The sequence below is a fragment of the Schistocerca americana genome, chromosome 2 (genome assembly GCF_021461395.2).
Source record: "Schistocerca americana isolate TAMUIC-IGC-003095 chromosome 2, iqSchAmer2.1, whole genome shotgun sequence".
In the NCBI taxonomy this organism is placed as follows: Eukaryota; Metazoa; Arthropoda; class Insecta; order Orthoptera; family Acrididae; genus Schistocerca; species Schistocerca americana.
In genome coordinates, this window is record NC_060120.1 from 546598440 (window position 1) to 546624101 (window position 25662).

The window sequence follows — 25662 nt, forward strand, 5'->3', positions numbered from 1 at the left end:
ACTACACTTATTTCTCCGGCAAAGCAAACTAGCAGCTCTTACGCAAACGAAGGCCACGGCCGCACTGATCTGTTTACGGGCACCAGGATGTGGGACAAACTTTAAAAAGCTAAAATAGTTTAGGGAATATTTCCTAATATCAGGAAAAGACTACATTTAAAATACTGTATCTTAACTCAAGAAATGATATGTCTTATTGGCGGTCGTAGTCCCTACCTGTAATACTTGTTCAAAACTGGCAAACGAGACTAAGAAATTTTCGACTGTGCACAGGTCAGGACTTTGCGGCGCATAGAATTAGTCCGTTCAGTTAACGCAGATATTAGGGGTCAAGTTTCTTTCTGCAGAGATGTATAAATTCCTAAAAGATACAGTACTACATTAATCAGTGAATATAACTGTAAACACTGTTTCAAAGATGAGCTCTGTAACTTCCGTGCTTGACCTCCTTCCAAAGATCTATGTTAGTTTCTATTTAAATGTTACGAATACGTAATCGATTGTTTTGTACAGTGTTGTGAGTAGAATGTAATAAAAGAACTCAGACATCGGTGACCCGCGCGGACTTAACGAAGACTCGAGCAGCGCCAAGACTCTCGACAAGTGGATAATACCGAGTACATAAGGTATAGACTGCGTGGTCACATAGGTTAGGGTGTATGACAAACGACTGACAAGACACGAAGTCTTTCTGAGACAGCCATGGAACCTTCACCGTGCGTAGAATATAAAGAAAATAGTAATACACAGATGAGGGTTTAGATTATTTTCCTTTTGTGTCGGTGATGTGTTTATATCAGTTTCATTTCGTTTACTCGTTGTGCTAAGCTAACCATTCAGTTCTGCTAAAAATAACTTTATGGTTGTAATCTCGACAATAATGTCTTAATATACAGGATGATTCAAAAAGAAAGAACAGATTTCAGTTGTTTATTACAGACTAACCATAACACATTGCGCGTGCCACTGGGTAGAGGAAGGTTCTAAGTTTTGACACAGCTGCACTGTTATCAGTTAGTAGCAACATGGAGATTACACCATAAGAGAAGCCATTTTGAGTGCTGCAGTTTGCGCGAAGTCAATTCATTATTCCGCCGTCGATTCCGCAAGAAGCGGCCTCTGCACAATCACATTTATGACTAGCATACGAAATTCCTGGAAGTTGGTTGCATATGCACAGGGAAAAGTACCGATCGGCAACGTATGTCTCATGAAAATGTCGAGCGAATCCGAGATGCGTTCACTCGGAGCCCTCGGAAGTCCACAAGACGACCAGGCAAGGAATTTTAACGCCAAGAAACTACGATATGGCGTGTTCTGAAACGATGACTGCATATGAAAACTTACAAGTTGCAGTTACTGCACCAACTGCGTCCGGCGACCTACGAATTTTGCGTTTCAGTTCTCCAGGATATGGCAGATGACAATTTTTTCGAACGTCTTATCTTTTCCGACGAATCGACATTTCATCGATCCAGTTAAGTAAACCGCCTTGATGTAACAATTTTGGGGTAACAAAATCCTGGCGTCGTCGTTAAACGAGAAAGAGACTCCGAAATTGAATGTGTTTTATGCCATTTCTGTTCAATAAGTTTATGGACCTTTCTTTTATGTGGAGGAAACTGTGTCAGGAATGCCATACTGACATTCTGCAAAACTGGTTGTTTCCTCAACTGCAGGAATATTCCTATTGAGGCCAATACTGCCGAAATTACAGCATTAAAAAAGTCTGTGTCTGAGTACGAGAAAGTTGGAAGTAAAACTATCTGCCGCAACAGACGAGCTAGAACAGTACCAAAGGAGAAATGGTCTACTACTGTTTGGCGTAGCAGAAAATAAGGAAGAAGACACAGACAAGCTGCTTATACAGGTTGCACGTGAAAAATTACGGTTGAAGTGACTAAGGCAGGCATTGACAGGAGCCATCGGGTGAGACATAACTACCAGGTGCTACCAAACCTCGTCCAATAATAAATTTGTCTCATACCGGAAAGGGGCAGAGATCTTTACCCAGAAGAAGAGATCAGCAAGAACAGGGCTTACAATAAGAAAATATCTGGCACGCGAACGGCAAAAGATTTTAAACAGTGCCATATCCCATTTCGGTCTTCAGAATGTGTGGACTCTGGATGACAGAGTAATCATCAAGATAGCAGCTGGTAAGAAGACAGTCACAAACATGACAGAACTGAATAGTATTAAGTGAAGCTACTCGAGCCAGAAGTGCAAACATAACACCATTTGCAAATTGTAACATTCGCTACACTCAGATATACTGTCTTGTAATTGTATTAACATTTTAATTATACTCATATTTGTACCTTCAACTAATTGTTTTGCAATTGTATTAACTTTGTATTATTTTTTGTACCTGTACTTCTAACGTTTACTTAATTTTAGTTATTGCTAAAACTATTTTTATTTGCTCAGTTTATTCTCTTCCCTTCTGTAATAGTATCATTGCAATTATTAATCTCTCCTGTAGTTCAATAATCACCCATCTCTTCCGTTTAAATTGTTCATAACAAAAATCACTATCAGTGTCACTTTAGAAAATTTCAGTTTAATTGTTGCTTCCTACGATAATCTATTAGTTATTAAGCTTACTTCTCTCTGCTGGCAGCATCGGCCTTTTAAATCACTCCTCTTTTTTCTTTCCATCCTAAGCTGTTTCAGATACAATAATTACTTTCATCTTTTACGACAGAGGATACACAGTGACATACAGCCGTCACTGTTTTGGCCATATTCTCCTTGCACCGAATACTGCTACACCGTTTTCTATACCGCTGCAAGCTCAGGAAATCTCTTGCGATCGCCTTTCTTTCTGCACTCGCTGAGTCGCAAACAGGGCGCGCAAAATCTCGGACACCCCTGTGGGATGTCACTTGGCGGAAGCACCGGCCAGTGCCCCTCGCGGCAGGTAGTGCCTAACAAAGGGACAAACCAGTCTACCACCCTACTCCAGGCTGCTCAGCAGAACGCATCAGAGCTTTTAGTAGCGCACTGCAACATCCAGTCTTTATCTGCACATTACGAAGAACTTTGCCTCCTCTTCAACCAAATAAAGTAGCACGTAACACTTTTATCCGAATCGTGGTTAAAACCACACAAATCCTCTGCATCTATTCATTTCCCAGGGTACACATTTCTTAGGGCAGACAGATCAAAAAAGCGAGGTGGCGGGGTCGGCGCGTATATACGAACAGATCTCAAAACGAAAGTCTTATGTACGTCAAACCCTGCTGAAGAAAAAGAGGCTGAATTCAAGTCCACTGAAATAAATATACAAAGTTGGAAGTGCTTGAGTGGTGTCGTGTACAAGCCGCCAAAAATAAGCTGAGTGAGTTCCTATCAGTCGGAATTACATTCACTTCAGTGTCAACACGTACATGACATCGTAACGGGAGACATGAACACAGACCTGCTAAGAGACACTCCTTCCGCAATAAAACTAAGAAGATTGTTTAATTTTAATAGCATGAACATCTTGTAATCGCAACGAGAAAGACTGACAGGCCCCTCAGCACATGATGTAATATTCCTGGCCTAATCTCTGCAGTCCCCAAAGATCAAATCGCGTTACATAACCTGTAGGAATATGAAACGTACTGATCATGACGCTCTAACAGCCGATTGCTCAGAAATCTCATGGCATCAAATAATCAGAGAACCTATAATCGATGGCAAAATTAATGAACTTGGTGATAAACTCACTGCCCTCTATGACAAACACGCACCTGTACGCACAATCCGTGTAAGAAAATCTCCTGCTCCATGGCCGGCAGCTGAATTACGTCAAATGATGAATAACAGGGATTCTGCCCACAGTCGTTTCAAGGCAGATCCGAAGCCCGAGCGTTTAGAAGAATATAGAAAGCTACGGAACAGATTTTAACAATGCATTCGCAATGTCAAAATCAGGCACTCCCGCTTCTTTGTACGCAGCGATCTGACGCCCACGACTCTGTGGAAGGAACTCCGTAACTTGAGGGTCGGAAAGCCAAAATCGGAAAGTGCTTTTCATGTCTCAGCTAACGAATTAAATGAATTCTTCTCTGCACCTCTGAATACCCATACGGCTGATAATTACCTTCCACAAGAATACCCTAACTGGATAACTAACCACGATACCTCCCATCTAAAACACGTAACAAAAAATACGGCAAGAAAAGCAATAATGAGAATCTCTTCTGATGCGAGAGGCAATGACAGTATCTGTAAACCACGATTAAGAATGTTGCCGATATCTTAGTACCTGTCTTAACTAATTTTCCCACACTGCATGAAAAGAAGCATAATTCGACCCATTCCTAACATCGAAAAGATTACCGACCAAATAGCATACTGCCTGCTGTTTCCAAAGCACTTGAATATATTGTTCATGATCAAATCACTGAACACCTGCATGAATTCAACCTATATGACAAATTTCAATCCGGTTACCGTAAACACCACAGCACAAACACTGCTCTAATTAAAGTAACTGATGACCAGAAATATGGCATAGGCAGCCGAAAGGCAACAATATTGACGATACTAGACTTCATCAAAGCTGTTAACTTTGACATATTACTCAGAAAAATGCGACAGCTTCATTTCTCAGATAGTGCATTGAGATGGTTGGAAAGCTACTTAAAAGACAGACAACAATGTGTTGTCTGTGTAAATAAAAAATCTTCCTGGAATCATGTCTCCTCAGGAGTGTCACAAGGATCAGTCTTAGGACCACTTTTGTTTTCTTTATGTGTCAATGATATTTCGTCGGTTCTGTCCTCCTCTAAATATCATTCCTATGCCGCCGACCTCCAGTTGTACCTAAGCGCCAGACCTGAAGATATAAACACTGCAATCAGTCAGATGAATTATGATCCGTCATCATTGGTGACATGGGCGAAAAACCTGGGGCTTAAACTAAATGCAAGAAAGACAAAAGTAATCTTAATAGCCCATCAGAAATTAATGTTCAGATTTCCGCAACGGGTGCCTCCTATTCTGCTCGACGGTATTCCAGTACCATATCAGAAAAGAGTTAAGAACTTGGGTGTAACGTTGGATGAGCATCTCAACTGGGCATAGAATACAGTCGCAGTGTCCCGGAAGACGTCCGCTGGTCTCCAGGCTCTCAAAAAGTTTCGGAGCGTATTTCCACAGGACGTGAAACGCCAGCTCGTGCAAACACTTGTTCTACTGAACCCCCACTATTGTGATGTAATTCAACAAGGCATGAGTAGTGAAAACAAAAGACGGTTAGAACTAACCACTAATGCCTGTGTGCGTTACACCCGCAACATTCGCCGATATGATCATGTTAGTGCTTCATATTCCCAGCTAGGTGTGGCTGCGGCCGGACAAATTGCGTGACTACCACACTCGGTCTATTTCACCGGTTCCCCGTCGCGCGAGCACCCCAGTACCTTGCGTTAGAGATTAAACACCTCTCATGCCATCATAATCGAGACACGAGGTCACTGTTATTTGGTATCCTAACTGTGCCCACTCAGAAAACAAAAACTTTTGCAAACTCCTTCTCAGTTGCCGCTGTCCGCCTCTGGAATAAACTGCCCCTTATCTTGCGCAAAATGCAATCCCCTGTTGCCTTTAAGAAGAAGTCGAAGCACTTCCAACTATCATCCTCATAAGGTTCTCCACAAAATTAGTGTACAAGACCAATCCTCCCCTCTGTCAAACAGGAAAGCTAGTGTCTCCTATCTTGCTCCTTTCTCTCCTTCCTCTTCATCTATCTCAATAGCTAAGCAATCTTCTTTTCCTTTATATTTCCTTAATTATGTTTCATCCTCTCCGTACTCTCCTCCCTTCACCATCAGTCTCCCTCATACCACCTGCTGCTAGCACTCCTACCTAAAATCAGTCTATCATAATGTCTAATTATAGCAGTAGTTATCACCTACGAAAATAAACTGTATATGTATGTATTTTTCCAAGTGTGCCATTGTAATTGTTTATTTCACTTTTTGTACTAGATGTAGTTTAACATGCCTACTTAAACATTTGAAAGCAAAATAAGTAGAATGCCTGGTTAGATGTAAGAGAGGGACTGGTGGCCCTAATCTTGCCATCTTAATTAAATCAGTAAATCAATAAATAAAATAAAAATAAATATTCCAGTGATTTCATTTTTATGTGTGACGGCGTCGCATGTCACTTTCATCTTGAGGTGCGGCGTTATCTTAACAACACCAATCCACAACGTTCGATTGGAAGAGGCGGACAACAAGATCTTGTTTATTGCTTTTTGACTTCCCAGATCACCAGATCTCACGCCTTGCTATTCTTTTTCTGTGAGAATATGTAAAAGACAGTATTTGTCCCACCTTTGGCAGCTACTCTTCAAGAGCTGACAAATCGAATTGTCGATTCAATAAACAGGGACTTGTTGATTCGTATACGGAAAAAAATGGACTACCGTTTCGATGTTTTTCGAGTATCGCATGGTGCTCATGTTGAGTGTATGGTATAGTGTCAGTGCGAATATAAAACTTTGAAACTTCCACTATCCAGTGACATGCGCATTGCGTTTCTTTGTTTCATAGTCTCTCTGTAAGAAACAACTGAAATTTGTTGTTTCATTTTGAATCATCATGTATTGCCACGTGTGTCAGACGATGTGCAATAGAAATACAGGACACTAGGTCTTGGGGAAATGAAACATTAAATAAAATAAAAATCGCCGTTTTATGCACAGACTAGTGAACATGCAACCTCAGTTTTCCCCTGATGACCCACTCACATCGAAGGCCACCTGTTGAAATTCTAACGAACGTCACGTCTTCAAAGAAGCTCTAACACAAATTATGAGAAAAGAAAGGTTAATAGATTTAATGTCACGTCGACGTCGAACTTTTTATAGAGGGAGATCCAGCCCGGACAGAACAATGACAGGGCAGAAATTTATCTATGTCCTTTTCAAGGGAAACACCCTCTCATTCGCCTTAATAAATGTAAGGGCCATGTTACTCTGTTTGATAACAATTACTTGAGAAACTGGATGATAATTTTCTGTAAGGTAACTGAATAAATGCTGAACACAAACTAGTACATAACAATTCCCTATTTATTGTGTGACTGTTGTGGAGACGCTTGATGGGATGGAATAAAGCACATTATTTTTCTGCCTAGTGATGTTCGCAGTCCGCTTTCTGACTGCGCTCAGACCTCTTCCTAACTGTCCAACTATCAAATCTTTACACTAGGATTGAAAAACTAGTGTCTACAAAAAGTTGTAACCCTCTTCACGGTAATATTTCATCTTTTTTGAAAACGACTCTATCCACATTTATGACGACGAAGTTCTTTAAATTGTATGTAACTGTTCAAAAGTTTTAATAACACCGAAGTTGCCTCGCAAGAATAGTCTGTCATAGCTCGCAAACGTCACAGCTTCCGTAATGCGGAAAAATAGTCTGGAAAGGTCACGCGAAAACTGCTCCGCTTGTCAAGCGGTATTTAAAATGGTCGGGAAAGCGCGAAACATTCAATATGAAGTTTAAACTCTACTGCTACGCCGGCCTCGATAGCCGAGCGGTTCTAGGCACTTCAGTCCGGAACCGCGCGACTGCTACGGTCGCAGGTTTGAATCCTGCCTCGGGCATGGATGTGCGTTATGTCCTTAGGTCAGTTAGATTTAAGTAGTTCTAAGTTCTAGGTGACTGATGATCTCAGATGTTAAGTCCCATAGTGCTCAGAGCCATTTGAACAATTTTTCAGAAATGAAAATTGCATAGTCTTCCACCACATGCGAGGCAGAACGAGCAGCGGTGTCGACCAATGGAAATGGCTCCTCCTCTTGCTGTCCACGAGGGCAGACTTCGTAGTCAGGGCAGTCAGCCTAGGAACCCGTTGCTCCTGACAGTCCGCCCCGGTAGCTACGCGGTCAACGTGGCGGACTGCTAATTGGAAGGGGCGCGGGTTCAGTTCCGTGGAGTACCAGATATTTTCTAAGCTCGGGCACTGGATGTCGTGTTGGTTCTTGTCGTTATAGACGACATTCTACTGATGAGATGACAGTATGGGCACTTCCCGAAAGCCAATGAATTAAAAAAAATTCTGTCTGATTATTATTAAACTTATTATTGTCCTTCCATTTGAGATTATGTATTGACGTAATAATTTTCACATTAAAAGCGATCTTTCGCTGGGTGAAATAAAAAGTGTCACTCCATCCTACGAAATAAAATGGAGAACAAGATTTTAAAGACATGACACGAACGCCTGCTTGCTCTTCAAATACGGACTGCGGTTAAAATATCGTTGATACAATAGAAATTAGCTTTTAGATTCTACCAGAAATTAAAATTTCAAAAGTAAAAATCGAGAGGTAGATAGTTTGCAAAGATCTAACAAATATTGCACAGAAATAGATTATACCAAAATCATCCATTAATTATTGAAAACAGAGAAACATTAATCTAAATAAAACATATTTTGTGTTAAATTAAACTCTTCTGCCAAATTTAGACTTAATATTATTATTTCCGGCTGTTCGTAAAATCCAATGAAAAATTTTTAATAACTGCAAAATTAGTTACTTCATCTTCCTGAAATTTTTCCAAATGCTACCTATTAGGATTTATCGCAACGTAATTACAAGTAACAATTAAAGCAATTAATGTAGCTGTCGAATAACTGCGGAATGAACATCACGTCATCCGTCTGCGCTCGACGCGAACAGCGTGAGATGGGGAATATTCTCTTATAGTCAAAGTCATACTGCGGCGCGGATCTAATACAAAGAGCTTTAATAACACGAGAGAGTGAGGCAGCGAAAGCTGTGTTTGTGTTCCCACTCTGTTTTCGAAAAGTATCCTTTATCCAAAGATTCATAAATTTAATTCACCTTGTGTCATAGTACTATGAAAGACCTTTCCTGGCGAAAAAATTCATAACTTTAATGACTGTAACTTTATGGTTTTTTATAAATAAGCTTATCGTTTGTGCGAGACAGAACTTTGATTCATGAAGGTAAGGCAATAGCAACCCACCCGTTCTGTTGTAGCGCATACGGTACAGCTGGTATTGTTTGAAATGCGCCGTTAGTGCTTGACTGACTATTTAATTCCACTCCCTGCCCTACATTAAGACATTTCAAACATTTTATTTACGCGAAATAAAATAAAATAATCTCGCGACCCTAGTTTGATAGCAATAGCAGTGGGGTGTTAGAACCCACCTCCTTCCGTATGCAAGTGTTGGTGTCTTAACCATTTAACCAGTTTTCTCGATCATAATACACAGCGTCTTTCTAAATTCTCCTTAAACGTTTAAAGTGCGCATTGAAAGGAAGCTGCTATATTGAACTGAACCATTTTTATGTTGGAGGAACACGTGAATTGCGCTAGCCCTAGTCAGGTGAGACGATGGTATTACAGTGTGTAATGTTGTTGCTTTAATTTTCTATGAAAGCGGTGCTGATAGACAATAAAAGCGGTTTAAAAGCTGTGAGCTGTCTGGGGAAGTTAACCTTGCATTACTGAGCAACTATTTCACCAGGTATCCAGTCTAACCTACCAAATTCCCAACCAGACTAACATCAATTATAATCTTTTAATCGTCATTCGACAACCGGTTATATATAAAAGAGCATTTAAATGAAAGGAAATAAGTCAGGTTACATTTGGAAATTTATTTTAACATTGATCATTGAAATTTCAGCATATTAAACTTGAGTCATAACTAAGCTGGTGCCTTATTTAGGACTGTAAAAATGTGAGTTTGTAATCTTATGGAACACATCAAATAGGGAGCCAAGATTGGGAGACTACGTACAACACTGCATTCATAAAATAACACACAAAGAACGTTGAAACATATGCAAGAGGAAATTAACCACAACCAACCGATTCAATTTTCACCCAAAGAAGTTACGTTCGTAGCGCAATCCTGTCCGTCATGTAATTACCACACACTGGTATACTAAATTCATACTAACTCTCTGTGAAATCTTCCCGAAAAGAATAGCTGAGGGCTACTTTGATGCTTTCACCACATGCTTCACGTGGTCAACTTGGTTTACACAAAGAGTGTAACTCCACAATAATTTTGATAATTAAAATAAATTACATCGATACGCAATTTACTAAAGAAAAACCTCGAACTAGCTACTATCGTCTTACTACTAACCTGATGGGTCAAACAGTTGTATAAGCACGTGGTACTGGTCTCATAAAGTACACCCCACGTGGGTTGAACATAAAGAAAAGATGCTATATTAAAAAATTTTTGTCAAGACGAGACATTATAATCACACGAGAATTCGCATTTAAGATTGATGATCTTAGTTAGAGTCACTGATCAACACGTGGTTCCACTTTACTCACAAAGTAGTGACAAGGCAACTGCCGGAAGATATTCTGAACTTCACACGCGAATTACACTGTGTTGCAATTTAAGATAACATTAGATATTTTAGAGCTAAACCTGAAATAAAGGTGATTAAATTTTCAGTTAGGCTGAACTTAAGAAATCCATTGTCCTACGGACTTAGCAGACACGCGCTTAGCTGGAGATCTTACCACTTCAGACGCTCGCTGCGGACAGACTGACCTGGTCCCTTCCTGAGGGGTGCCTCACAAATACAAACGGAAGTGACCAGAGAGGCAGCTTCCTATACCAACATGACAAGGTACGGACAGGACCATACTAAGGATAGAAACCTCTTTGCTTTTAGAAAGTGTAGCTACCTGTTCCGACGTTGGTCCTACTGTTCTGTAGCAGACTGGCTTGTCTGCTACCATCCAGCAAGCAACTAGAAATACATTTGCTCATTCATCCTCTCACACAGAAGGGAAGGGGGATGACAGTATCTTATCATATACAGCATACAAAAGAAAGCGGATGTAGGTTCCGTATGAGACTGTGTGACATGAATTACATATAAACCGTGTTTTAAAGTGTAGTAGTGTGACAGATCGTTCTTGTTTATGTGTAAAAGTAACACATTCCACTATTCAGTCTCCTCCCAGATAGAAACGACACAGTAAATTTAGAAGAGGAATTTATGCCATAAATGACAACAGATTTAAGAAATTAACATGAAAGGAACCCATCAGAGACCTTTCATAACCCCAACGCCTCGGGAAAAGACTGTGCAGGGAATTTTCTGGCCTTCCTAGGACATTCCCAAGCAGACTTCTCACACCCAACTTAAACCAAAAATGTAAAGAAAAGGCAAAAGGTCACTAGCCACTTGCTAAAACACAATTTCAACACATCTTTAGAATCTACCAATTTCAAAGAGAAAAAAAAAAATCTGTGACACCTATTTAAAAGATAGTGTAGACCTAATTCGGCCAGCAAGTAAAAACAATGGTTCCTGTGTCATTAATATGAAAACAATTTCTGGTTGTTACCCTTACGGAGTTCACCAGTATTTGCTCATTGCAAGAGCCAACCGATCACAGGAAAATTTATGGCTGTTTATTAACAAGCAAAATTTATGAAAATAGCAAAGGTGCCACAGCAATTAAAAAAAAAACATGAAAATAACATCAGTATTATAAAGCAGAACATTACAATGCACAATCCGCAAAAGCAAAAAAAAAAAAAAAAATGATAGGAGAAAAAAAACATGTTTTACAAAGTGGTTATCACAAAAAAATCTATATCTTATAAAACTAATAATTTGTAGAATTAAAATAACTATGTGGCACTAATTTAATCACTCTACTATATTTCAGTTAGTTAGCAAACAATGAGCACTGTGTCATTATACTGAAACTACAATAATTACGTGATTGTTACCCTTATGGGGTTTTCACTATAAATATGCCCCATGCAAAGGCTGATCGATCACAGTACAATGAGAATGAATAGCTATCTGACTGATAAACGAAGCAATGCCACAGGAATGAATTTACGAAACCAAATATCACAAATCTAATACATCACACAAGAACAAACATTGATCAATAAAACAGCTCTGAAAGTACAATAGTCAACATCTAAAAAAAAACACCAATAAACAAAACACCTGCAAAATACAAGAGTCAATGTCCAAAAATAACAATAAATAGAACACCTGCAAAATACAAGAGTCAGTCTAATAAACGCCAATAAATCGAACCCCTGCAAAACACACGAGTCAAAGTTTCTGTGACAGAAACACACGTATATGCATTGAACTAAGAACCGTATAATCACTGTTACTGACACACTCAGTAGTTCCACTGTTCCGAGGCACAATATAAAGGGAGGGGGGGGGGGGTTCGTCGCCGCAGCTGTCAGTAGGCATTTTTGTCCATCTGTTGCGTGCAATCCCTCCGTCTCTGCCCTCTCATGAAGTTTCTCTTGGTGGCCTGTGTGACGTACATCTCGATTTGGTTCCATGTTTGAGTTGCAAATTCGTGCGGTATCCTCGTTTGACACGCCAGGTTGATATTCCTGGGCAAGGATGACACTTAATGGCTCTTCTTTGTGCCACCCTTAGCAACCAGAGAACATCGAACTATGATTTACTGTCGCTTGACAGTGGGCATCCGTCAGGAAATGTTGATAGGCGTCGTTGACGTCTGCAAGTTTCTCTGGACAGTATGTGTCAAAAGGCTCCACGCCCCTTGTGTTTTGTTAAATTCTTGAGTTATCCTCAATTCGCTCGCCGGTTTGATATTCCTGGGCAAGGATGACACTTAGTGCCTCTTCTTTGTGCCACCCTTAGCAACCAGAGAACATCGAACTATGATTTACTGTCCCTTGACAGTGGGCATCCGCCAGGAAATGTTGATAGTCGTCGTTGACGCCTACAAGTTTCTCTGGACAGTACCTGTCAAAAGGTTCCACGACCCTTTATCCCCTGTCTTCTGTCGTTTCACCGCGGCCGTCTCGTCACGGTCGCGTGCGTGTGGTGCGTTGCCAACAGATGGATTTCCGCGCGGTGGACCGCTCGGCCATCTCAGGTCATCGCCTCCACGAAGGGTCGCACTGGTGCGGCCGGCCATTAGCTCCGGGTGCAAGGGAAAGTGTTTTCCGCGTACCCTTCTTTTGTGGTCGACCGCGCTCCCGAAGTGACCCGGTTGACAGTGTGTCCTGCTGGGAAACCCGCCTGTTAACACCTAGTCCTCCTCCTCGCTGCTCCCGCTGTCTCGTAAGAGTTTAGCCGGTTCGCTTTCACGTTCTCCACTGCATTCACAGAAATTGTTTATCATAGTTATGTTATTACAAAATGTCATACATAATACCACTTAGTATTGTCTTTCACAATTTTTAAGAACAAAAGTGAGACTTAATTTTTTTAAATAAAAAAGTTAGATGAGTCGACAATATAAAAATAAAAGTTAAATGACTGGACAATATAAAAATAAAAGTGAAATGACTTGACAGTATAAAAATAAAAATTAAATGAACTGACAATATTATACCTAAATCCACATCACTAATGTGGTTCACTTGCGTTTTAAAAAATCAAATGCTACTTATTAGTTCACTAAAATGAATAGGATTATGCCTTGTGGAAGTATAGGGCAGGACAGCATAGGGTTCACATGTTATTTACACACACACACACACACACACACACACATGCACACCTGTTGTCTATACTACAAACTAACTACCCATAAACATGTATTACTCAAAAATTTTACTTCAATCCACTACTAGTTAATCCAACAAGCTACTTCATCGCTACTTCAACACAGTGTTTATACCACTACAACATTGCTCTAATTCGTCCTCTTCCTGACGCTCGCGGCATATGTCTTGTCACATGATAAATATGGAGAAACTTTCCTTAAACATACACAGTAAAAAGAACAGTGGTTATTTACACGCCAAAACATTTATACCAGTTGACACACCTGATAAGATACTCGCAATTATACATTTATCATATATGTTTATACATAAAACAGTAAGACAATTTCATCTAAAATTACTTTATTTCAAGAATTAATCACACAGATGATTCTGTGAAGGGTAAGAATTTTTTTATTATACAGGTTATACTACATTGTCTTACCAATTTCGTTCCTTCTTTAAATTACCTTTCGCTTCCAAATCAGTTATTTCGCCTTTGGTTGTCATTCTGGATTCATTTCTCATGAATGGCAAAATTGTGGTCACCTTTATTCTGTAAAACAGTTTCATCTTAACATATTGAACTTACAACAGACACAAAAGATCCGAATCCTCCTGTAGTTTAAATGACAAATGTTTTGCTTCATCCTTATTACCTTAAACCAAGCTTTCCTTCGGTCCCATAATCAAAATTATTTAATCTTCCTCTACCTTCAAGAGGGAAGTTTCCTCAGTACAAATCATATAGGTTGCAGTGCATCCCGCACCAGCGAAAACAGTAAGCTGTAATGCTCACAGCATCAGCAAAACACATAAACGTCGCTTTTCTAGGACAAGTATTAACGCGGAATAATTTTTCAGTCTTTGGCTCAACATCAACCAAGACTACAGAAAGGATCCATATTTCTGTTCCATTCTCCATTTGCTGAAATACTGCTCGTATTTGACTACCACAATAATATTTCAGGGCCACGTAAATTACACAAACCACAATTCTTCTTTCACCTTGAAGGGAATCAATATACTGGCGAAATCCACATGCAGGCGGACAGAAAGGCTTGTCGAAACTCCCGAGTGGAGTTGCAGTGACGCGCTGCCGACCTCATGCGAATCGCCGGTTCGCCTTCCAAATAGCCACACATACATTGTATCTTATGTGAACTTGCCCAGTCGGGGGGAAGACAGATCTCAAATTGCTCGAGCCATGCTCGTGGATGTATTCCTTTTTGCGAATTTCGAAATATCTCAAACTTTCTCACCATAAGGAAATGTTTGAAATCAAATCCCCGCATTTCTTCCCGGCGAGGTCCTTGATTGTTTCTATTTTTCTCATGTCTGCCCCTCAAAATACATTCTTCCCTGTCGTCAAAATCTCCCTCGTGGCTGGAGTCCCTCTCTGCACTGTTCGTACAGCTATTTTTAGTGCTATTGGCGAGTTCGGAATCACACCCAATGCGGCTTTCCAGATGCGCCACGCGTACTTGTAATTCGCCTGTTACAGCTTTGTGCCGCCTGTTCACTTCTAACTGTCCCTTCTGAAATCTAAGAGGCGAACGCACTTCCTCGGTCTCTGCGGCCGCTACCGGTGTAGTATTGTTCTCGATTTCCGTCACCTTCATCGTGCCTACGACGTCCGCTAATGCCGCAATCTTATCATGTATTTGTCTGTTGTCCTCCGCCCCAGTCTGCTTCAATTGTTCTACTTGCTGTTCGACTGCGTGAATCGCTTGACTGTTGTCCGCTACTGTGTTGCTAACGGACGTGGGACAATGCGTTTCCGCCTCTTGGACCCTCGTGAATACCTGCTGGTGTTCTCTTTGGCATTCTTCTCTCAGCGCTTGGAAATTCCTAAGTAGCTGTTCTTCCCTCTCTTTAGATTCCGCATCGCGACTCCGCTTGCCCTGTTCTAAGGCTTGCAGACGGTCATCGATTTGTTCAAATGTACGGCCTAATTCTTTCATAATATCACTTTTTATTTCACTTTCCAGATTGTTTATTCTTTGTGAGATATCATCGGACACTCTCTGCATCGTCTTGTCGACTTTATTTGTCTGCTGCATTAGTTTTTCGTCTATTTGTTGGCCTAGCTCGCGGATCGATTTTTCAGATTTCTGCGTCATTTGTTCGCCTAGCTCTCGGATTGATTTTACAGATTTCTCTGCGTTTTCTTTATTTTGTTGCAATAAGGCTTTCATGAGTTCTGCCAAATCAATTTGGTTAGTTGGAGGCAAATTAATTTCTGGCTCCGATGTGAGCCCGTTCGTCATGTTTTGCATTTCATCTGAAGCATTCCCCAGTGCATTTTCGGAACCGTCCGACGCGTTAATATTCGAAATCAAATTACCCCCTTGGTCCATGTTGCTTAAGTTGTTGGACCGACTACTTTTAGCTTGGTTACGTGCCTGCATTAGTTCAATTTATACCCGGTACGCAACACACTAATCAGAATAAATGCATCCCCCAAAAATTACGACAGTCACACGAAAGGTACCCAACCTAGTACGCACTTTTTCACACGCAAATCAAATTTATATCTTTGATAGAAGTCAGTGCAATTTACAAGCGAGAAAAAAAACACATACATATAAAACAAACAAATATAGAAAACAAAACAAGACAAACAACACAACACCGCTCAACAACGCCGTGAATCTTTTGAAAGTCTTCTCAGAAACAGCGCAGAAGTTGTTTGAGCGCTGTAGGAAAAAAAAATTAAGATTATACAACGCTCGCAATCTAACGTTTCAGAGATTCCAGAGTGTAGCGGAATCAGAACAGGGTCGCCATGTGTAATGTCGTTGCTTTAATTTTCTATGAAAGCGGTGCTGATAGACAATAAAAGCGGTTTAAAAGCTGTGAGCTGTCTGGGGAAGTTAGCCTTGCATTACTGAGCAACTGTTTCACCAGGTATCTAGTCTAACCTACCAAATTCCCAACCAGACTAACATTAATTATAATTTTTTAATCGTCATTCGACAACCGGTTATATATAAAAGAGCATTTAAATGAAAGGAAATAAGTCAGGTTACATTTGGAAATTTATTTTAACATTGATCATTGAAATTTCAGCATATTAAACTTGAGTCATAACTAAGCTGGTGCCTTATTTAGGACTGTAAAAATGTGAGTTTGTAATCTTATGGAACACATCAAATAGGGAGCCAAGATTGGGAGACTACATACAACACTGCATTCATAAAATAACACACAAAGAACGTTGAAACATATGCAAGAGGAAATTAACCACAACCAACCGATTCAATTTTCACCCAAAGAAGTTACGTTCGTAGCGCAATCCTGTCCGTCATGTAATTACCACACACTGGTATACTAAATTCATACCAACTCTCTGTGAAATCTTCCCGAAAAGAATAGCTGAGGGCTACTTTGATCCTGTCACCACATGCTTCACGTGGTCAACTTGGTTTACACAAAGAGTGTAACTCCACAATAATTTTGATAATTAAAATAAATTACATCGATACGCAACTTACTAAAGAAAAACCTAGAACTGGTTACTATCGTCTTACTATTAACCTGATGGGTCAAACAGTTGTATAAGCACGTGGTACTGGTCTCATAAAGTACACCCCACGTGGGTTGAAAATATAGAAAAGTTGCTATGCTAAAAAAATATTGTCAAGACGAGACGTTATAATCACACGAGAATTCGCATTTAAGATTGATGATCTTAGTTAGAGTTACTGATCAACACGTGGTACCACTTTACTCACAAAGTAGTGACAAAGCAACTACCGGAAGATATTCTGAACTTCACTCGCAAATTGCACTGTGTTGCAATTTAAGATAACATTAGATATTTTAGAGCTAAACCTGAAATAAAGGTGATTAAATTTTCAGTTAGGCTGAACTTAAGAAATCTATTGTCCTACAGACTTAGCAGACACGCGCTTAGCCGGAGATCTTACCACTTCAGACGCTCGCCGCGGACAGACTGACCTGGTCCTTTCCTGAGGGGTGCCTCACAAATACAAACGGAAGTGACCAGAGAAGCAGCTTCCTATACCAACATGACAAGGGACGGACAGGACCATACTAAGGATAGAAACCTCTTTGCTTTTAGAAAGCGTAGCTACCTGTTCCGACGTTGGTCCTACTGTTCTCTAGCAGACAGGCCTGTCTGCTACCATCCAGCAGGCAACTAGAAATACATTTGCTCATTCATCCTCTCACACAGAAGGGAAGGGGGATGACAGTATCTTATCATATACAGCATACAAAAGAAAGCGGATGTAGGTTCCGTATGAGACTGTGTGACATGAATTACATATAAACTGTGTTTTAAAGTGTAGTAGTGTGACAGATAGTTCTCGTTTATGTGTAAAAGTAACACGTTCCACTACTCAGTCTCCTCCCAGAAATTCAGAAACGCCACAGTAAATTTAGAAGAGGAATTTATGCCGTAAATGACAACAGATTTAAGAAATTAACATGAAAGGAATCCAACAGAGACATTTCAAGGGTGATCAAAAAGTCAGTATAAAGTTGAAAACTTAATAAACCACGGAATAGTGTAGATAGAGAGGTAAAAATTGAGAAACATGCTTGGAATGACATGGGGTTTAATTAGAACAAAACAAAAAAAAAAGTTCACAAAATGTCCGACAGATGGCGCTGGACAGCGAAACTGCTACCGTGACAGGTGAGAGGTACGCCGATATGTTACAGAATGACGTCATTCCCAGCATGGCTGATAAACACCTGCTGGAACGTACGATGTTTATGCAGGATGGCGCTCCACCCCATATTGCTAGACGCGTGAAAGATCTCTTGCGCGCATCGTTTGGTGATGATCGTGTGCTCAGCCGCCACTTTCGTCATGCTTGGCCTCCCATGTCCCCAGACCTCAGTCCGTGCTATTATTGGCTTTGGGGTTACCTGAAGTCGCAAGTGTATCGTGATCGACCGACATCTCTAGGGATGCTGAAAGACAACATCCGACGTCAATGCCTCACCATAACTCCGGACATGCTTTACAGTGCTGTTCACAACATTATTCCTCGTCTACAGCTATTGTTGAGGAATGATTGTGGACATATTGAGCATTTCCTGCAAAGAACATCATCTTTGCTTTGTCTTACTTTGATATGCTAATTACTGCTATTCTGATCAGATGAAGCGCCATCTGTTGGACATTTTTTGAACTTTTGTATTATTTTGGTTCTAATAAAACCCCATGTTACTCCAAGCATGTGTGTCAACTTGTGCCTCTCAATCTACATTATTCCGTGATGTATTCAGTTTTCAAATTTATACTGACTTTTTGATCACCCGGTATATACACTTGTAACGAACCAACTAGTGTAGCAACAACGTTCAAAGTTAACGCAGAAACGGAACTTACAGCATTCACCGGTCACACTACACACTCATGTCTCTTTCTCCACGCTGTGCAGCTGCAAAAGCGATAAACCACATTAGGTCGCTGGGTATTACGTGAGTCGCTGCAGAAGAGTTCAGTGTAGGGGGTACAGTTCGTCAACATCGTCTCTCAGCTGCATGCCTTTCTGATACACCGGCTGGTGAACACATACAACAATTTGTGGCGATATACAAAAGTATCCGGACGCGTTCTAGGGAGCATTAATATGGGGTATGTCCACCCTTCGCTTTTATAACGCCTTGAACTGTGCTTGGTACACTTTTAATGAGGTGCCTGAATGTTTGTGGAGGAATGCCGGCCTGTTGTTCCTCAAGATCCAAAACGAGACAAGGAAAAAATGGTTCAAATGTCTCTGAGCCCTATGGGCTTAACATCTGAGGTCATCAGTCCCCTAGAACTCAGAACTACTTACACCTAACCAACCTAAGGACATCACACACATCCATGCCCGAGGCAGGACTCGAACCTGCGACCGTATCGGTCTCGCGGTTCCAGACTGTAGCGCCTAGAACCGCTCGGCCACTTTGGACGGCAAAGACAAGGAAGAGATGGACGCTGCGGGCTTGAGCGAACTTGACGTTCTAACTCACACCAAAAGCATTCCATTGGGTTCAGGTCGGGACTATGGGCTGGGCTGCCCATATCAGGAATGCTATTGTCCACAAACCATTGTCTCACAGTTGCTGTTCCATGACACGGTGAAATGTAACGCTGATACAATCAATCATCTCCTGAGAACTGTTCCTCGACCGTACGCTTTACAGAATGCTGTAAAATGTGTTCATATTCTTCCACGTTTAGCGTTTTGTTGAGCGCAATAAGGTCACCGTACCCTAACCAGAGCAGAACTGAATGTTGCACTCCAGAATCCAGCGAGCACCAAAACAACACGAAGGGGGCGCCATAAGTAGGGAACTGCAGGGCGAGCTGGAATTCCAAAGCAACTCATCATTGATCCAAATTCCCGTAACAGGAGAACGTGCTGCCGAAGCCATAAAACCTAGACGGCAACACCATCTCCTCCGCACTTCACCGCTGGCACCACACATTATGGCAGATAACGTTCTCCAAATATTCGTCAAACCCAAACACTTCCATAATATTCCCACAGGATATAACGACATCCCACTTCACAATCACGTCACCAGCACTTCAGTCTTGATTATGAACAGGTCCTTCTTTTATTGTGAACATGAACTATATACACGGAGTGAATAAAAACATGAAAACGCAAAAAAAGTGTCTAAATTCCTAAGAGACCAAACTGCTGAGGTCATCGGTCCCAAGGCCGCGCGGGATTAGCCGAGCGGTCTAGGCGCTACAGTCATGGACTGTGCGGCTGGTCCCGGCGGAGGTTCGAGTCCTCCCTCGGGCATGGATGTGTGTGTTTGTCCTTAGGATAATTTAGGTTAAGTAGTGTGTAAGCTTAGGGACTGATGACCTTAGCAGTTAAGTCCCATAAGATTTCACACACATCTGAACATTTTTGAACATCGGTCGCTAGACTTACACACCAGTTAAAGTAATTCGAACTAACTTTTGCTAAGAGCAATACGCACACCCATGCCCGAGGGAGGACTCGAACCTCCTGCGGGAGGGGCCGCGCAATCCGTGACATGGCGCCTCTAACCGCGCGGCCACTCCTCGCGGAGGAAAAACATTACCATTACATTTTTAAGGCGTAGGAAAACCGTTGCCATACGAAACAGCTTCCAGCCGTCTGGGAATGCGTTAATACGGGTCCTGAGTCGTTTTCAAGAGAACGTTATACTATTCTCCTTCCAAAATGGCAAATTCAGCTAACGACGTTGGAGATGCATAACAATCACACAATCTTTTTTTAAGAAATAGATCATAAAGGCTCAATAACGACGAGTTCTGGTCACTGTGGTGGTCAGTGAAGCCGGCAGCTGTGGCCGAGCGGTTCTAGGCGCTTCAGTCCGGAACCGCGCTGCTTCTACGGTCGCAGGTTCGAATCCTGCCTTGGGCATGGATGTGTGTGATGTCCTTAGGTTAGTTGAGTTTAAGTAGTTCTAAGTCTAGGGGACCGATAACCTCGGTTGTTAAGTCCCATAGTGCTCTGAGCCATTTGAATTGGCCAGTGAAGGCGCGACAATTCACCGTCATGCTCGGAATACGAGTGCTGGACGATGCGAGCTATGAGAACAAGGGCCGTGTCGTCTTGGAACACAGCATCACCGTTTGGGGAACAAACACTGTCCCATGGGATGGACATGATCAACGAAAATGTCGGCAATACCCTTGGCAGCAGTGCGAACTCGCAGAGTAGCCATGGGGCCCAGGGAATACCACGGTATGGCTTTCCAAATCACCACCAGCCCCGCCGTGTTTCATTTCTGCGGCGTACACGGAGGCCAGAAGTTGGAAACAGTGTGGAACGATACTCATCCGACCAAAACACTTTCTTCCATTGCTCTATAGCCCAGGCTTATGCCTTCGGCACCGCGTTTTACGGGCATTTTCGTCACTCATCAGTGGTTTCAGAATTGCAGCTCGCCCTGAAATTCCCTACTTATGCAGCTCCTTTCGTGTCGTTTTAGTGCTGACAGTGTTCCCGAGTGCGACCTGCAGTGGCTTTTGCCGTTCTCCTCCTGTCATTTTACATCACTATCCTCTTCAGTGACCGTCTATAAAGATCACTCAACATACATATTCGTCCACTTCATGACTTAGCGGATGATGGTTTCCCACTTTCCCTGTATGCGTTATAAATCTACGACACTTTGCCTCCTGAAACACCAAACATTTCGGCACCCTAGATTACTGACGCACCCGCTATGCGAGCACCAATAATTTACTAACGTTCGAATTCACTCACTGTCGACATAATGCACTCACGACTAGACAGAATACTGTTCTGACGATGACAGACACTTGAAACGTACTGAAGAGATTGCACAGGAGCCGTTCGTGGTCAGTTGCGACAGCGCAACCTACAGGTTTGGCTAGCAACTGCGTTCATCTCGCAGCACGCCTTTCTGGCCGTATTTTTGTCCAACATGTGTATGTAATTCACTTTTACTTAGGTATTTGATCACTGGTCATAGATGGAAACGACCACTGACCCGAAGAGTGTGTTACTTGCTCTTCATTAGTCCTTCTTGCTGATTCCTTTAATAGGGGGGCGAGCAAATAGGAGGTGATTAACTTCAGCAAGTGCTTCCGTTCTGTACTCGCCACATGGCGCCTTGGAAAGACCGTGGCGGTACAAATGGCTTGGAAAATTTCCATGGTTTAGCCTCACTCCAGCAAATAACTGAGGATTTAAGCTGCAAGTGCTGCTCTGAGATAAAGATGATGTTGGCGCAGGAGAGGAATTCGAGGCAGGCAGCATCAAGTCAGTCAGACTGATGACAAAAAAGAAAGTCTCACCCTTAGTAAACTGGAAACGCTTATTCTGCTTGTAATGGTTCTTCATTTACGTGACCATTACGGCACTGCAACCTCAGTTCTCGATACCAGTAATATCGTACTACTTTTCTGCGAAGTAACAGACATATTTTTGTGACAATATTCACATTTGGTTTTATTAATGAATAGGTACTAAGATGTATCGATATATTACAGTGATATGATTCTTGTGTGTATGCATTTCTGTGAGACTGTCATAATCTTTGACTTACTTGTAACCGTTTTGGCGCGAGTGCGCACAGAGCAGTCTTTGTTGCACTTTGCAGAAGTTAAGTTGTTATTTCGCTTTCTAAAAGAACAGTCAAGTCTTGTGTTTGGTTAAAGTGGAAATTAAATATATGAAGATTGATACAAAACTGTTTTCTTGACGATGTGACAGTTAAGAAGAAGTATATGTGAATTTACAAGAAGTTTAATAAAAATGTGGATCGTGAACACCAAGTCAAAAATTATTTCTCCCATACCATTGTTCTTATCTGGGATTGTTTGATCATTAAGAATTTCCTGAAAAACGCATTTGTTAGGTCTTCAAATATTGCTAAAATACAAACCTGGACCTTCTAGCAGTCAAAGTGGAATCACCCTAGAATCAACAAGATGAGCCGTAACAACTTCGACGAAATCTACGTGGGAATCCATTCAAGATAAGTGCCAAAATTAATGACGTTTTTACAGTTACTTCATTAATTCCATTCTGACGATACCATCGACAGTCAATAACTTTGTTGTTGCCCAATAAAGCGAACATATGCTGCGTGAACAACATTATTAATCTGATTTCTAACCTACTTTGCAAGTGGTAGTACTGTTAGATGCTATAGTTGGTTTTGTTGACCGAAGGTTCCGATTGGATGTTGTCCTCAACTGCTGTATAGAGACTGCCCTTTGATTGACTTGGTCAGTTCTGGTCATCTTTGCAAAGGAAATTAACGGCATATTTGACAATGTTATAACATTCCGCTTGTGCTAATTCCACATTTATTATATCCCAGTCGTTATTGCTACCTTCGTAAGTTGATCGACTTTTTTCATTGTACCTGACTCCGGAATATGCTTTCACCCAACTCATTTCTATGAGGTTCGCTGTTCTGTTGCAGTGAAAGCACTGTTCTGTTGTATTGATGGTATAATTATTCAAAGATGCTCTCCACTTTCTTGTTATCACTGAACTGAAAACACAAAATCAGTGCCGCGCGGTATTAGCCGAGCGGTCTGCCGGCACGGTAGCTCAGCGTGTTCGATGAGAGGGTTTAGCTACCCTCTGTAATAAAAAAACTGGGTGAACGGATTAATGAACACATGAACGAGTGTCATCGGACGTCCGCCACGAACAAATTCAACGAACAGTATAGAACAAAATGAGATTAAAAAAAAAAAAAAAGGCGATCTAAGGCGCGGCAGATTCGACTGTGCGGCTGGTCCCGGCGGAGGTTCGAGTCCTCCCTGGATGTGTGTGTCTGTCCTTAGGATACTTTAGGTTAAGTAGTGTGTAAGCTTAGGGACTGATGACCTTAGCAGTTAAGTCCCATAAGATTTCACACACATTTGAACATTTTTGAACAAAATCAGTGAGTATCAGAATTTTGTTTGCAACTATATACATAGTTGTTCTAGCGAAAATGCTGCACAGAAATGCAAATTATTTCATAATTAACATTAAACAACTTCAGCTGTGAGGCCTAAACATATCCATCAGTACAATGTACTGTGTTATCAGTGCTCGAGTCCGCTGCTAAATAAACAGAGTACTACGTGGGTTTCGTGTGTACACAAATGGTACCAATTTATTCATACGGGGCGTTCACTCTGGCGTCAGCCCTCCCTCCCTCATCTGCAGGCAAGCGCGCACCTCCCCTGTACCTTGCCGGCGCCCCACACGGCCGCCGCCATATAGCCGGTACGCGGGACGCTGCTGCTGTCGCGTCGCATCGCAAGGCGGCGCTGCTGTCGGTCAGTCGTAAACCCTGGAACTCATTAGGGTCAGCGCCGCTCTCCGCATAGCAAACGGCCGGCGCTAAATTTGATAGTTATGCAGACTAACCTGCTGCCGGACGAAAATGGTAATCAGGCTTTTTCATTCCACTCAACTGACACGTCCTCGCAGCCTCGTAACTTGTCGGCGGGGGGCGTCCGGAATCTCTAACACTCATCTCGCATGATTTATTCATACACGGCGGCGGTCGCGGTAGCTGGTCGGGGCCGCTGTCGCTTGCTGTCTCGGCGAAAGGGCGTTTCTCCGACGTCATTACACGACATGTTCAGCGTCCGGTAACTACTGTCGTGAAGTGTCTTAGCGTTGTGCTGTTAATGGGTGAGAAAGGTTGTCTACCTGACTACGATATTACGGCACTTGGCCTCGCGTGGCCGTTATCGGAAACACGCGGCGACATCACAGCAAACAATTACAGTGGTGACTGACGAAAACGCCTGGCAATGAGAAAGATTTCAGGACCGTTGAGCATTTACTATCGAATATTTCAGCTTGTCCTCGTGAAGCATCGCGATAAAAATTCACGATAAGCTTACCGAAGCACCCTCACTCTCAAGTGCAATAACATTGTGGTCGACTAATAATCCTTTCCAATAGCACCAAGCCTAAGGTGAAACTCCAATAGAAGTTGGTGGGCATTAACATGAGGGCGCGGCCATCCTTCGCCTTTTTAACTCCTTGAACTCTGCTGGGTACATCATTAATGAGGTGTCTGAATGTATGTTGAAGAATGGCCACCGGCCACTGTGGCCGAGCGGTTCTAGGCGCTTTAGTCTGGAACCGCGCGACCGCTACGGTCGCAGGTTTGAATCCTGTGTCGGGCATGGACGTGTGTGATGTCCTTAGGTTAATTACTTTTTAGTAGTTCTAAGTTCTAGGGAATTGATGACCTCAGATATTAAGTCCCATAGTGGTTCAAAATGGTTCAAATGGCTCTGAGCACTATGGGACTTAACTTCTGAGGTCATCAGTCCCCTAGAACTTAGAACTACTTAAACCTAACTAACCTAAGGACATTACAAACATCCATGCCCGAAGCAGGATTCGAACCTGCGACCGTAGCGGTCGCGCGGTTCCAAACTGTAGCGTCCAGAACCGCTCGGCCGTCCCATAGTGCTCAGAGCCATTTTGAAGAATGGCCGCCCACTCTTACATGAACTCAGACAACGTGTTGATGTTAGATGCTGCGGTCTGAAGCGATGTTGGTGTTCTGAGGCATCCTGCAAATGTTGAACAGGATTCAGGTCGCTACTCCGGACAAGGCAGCACATTTCAGGGATGTTACTGTCGACAGACCATTGCCTGA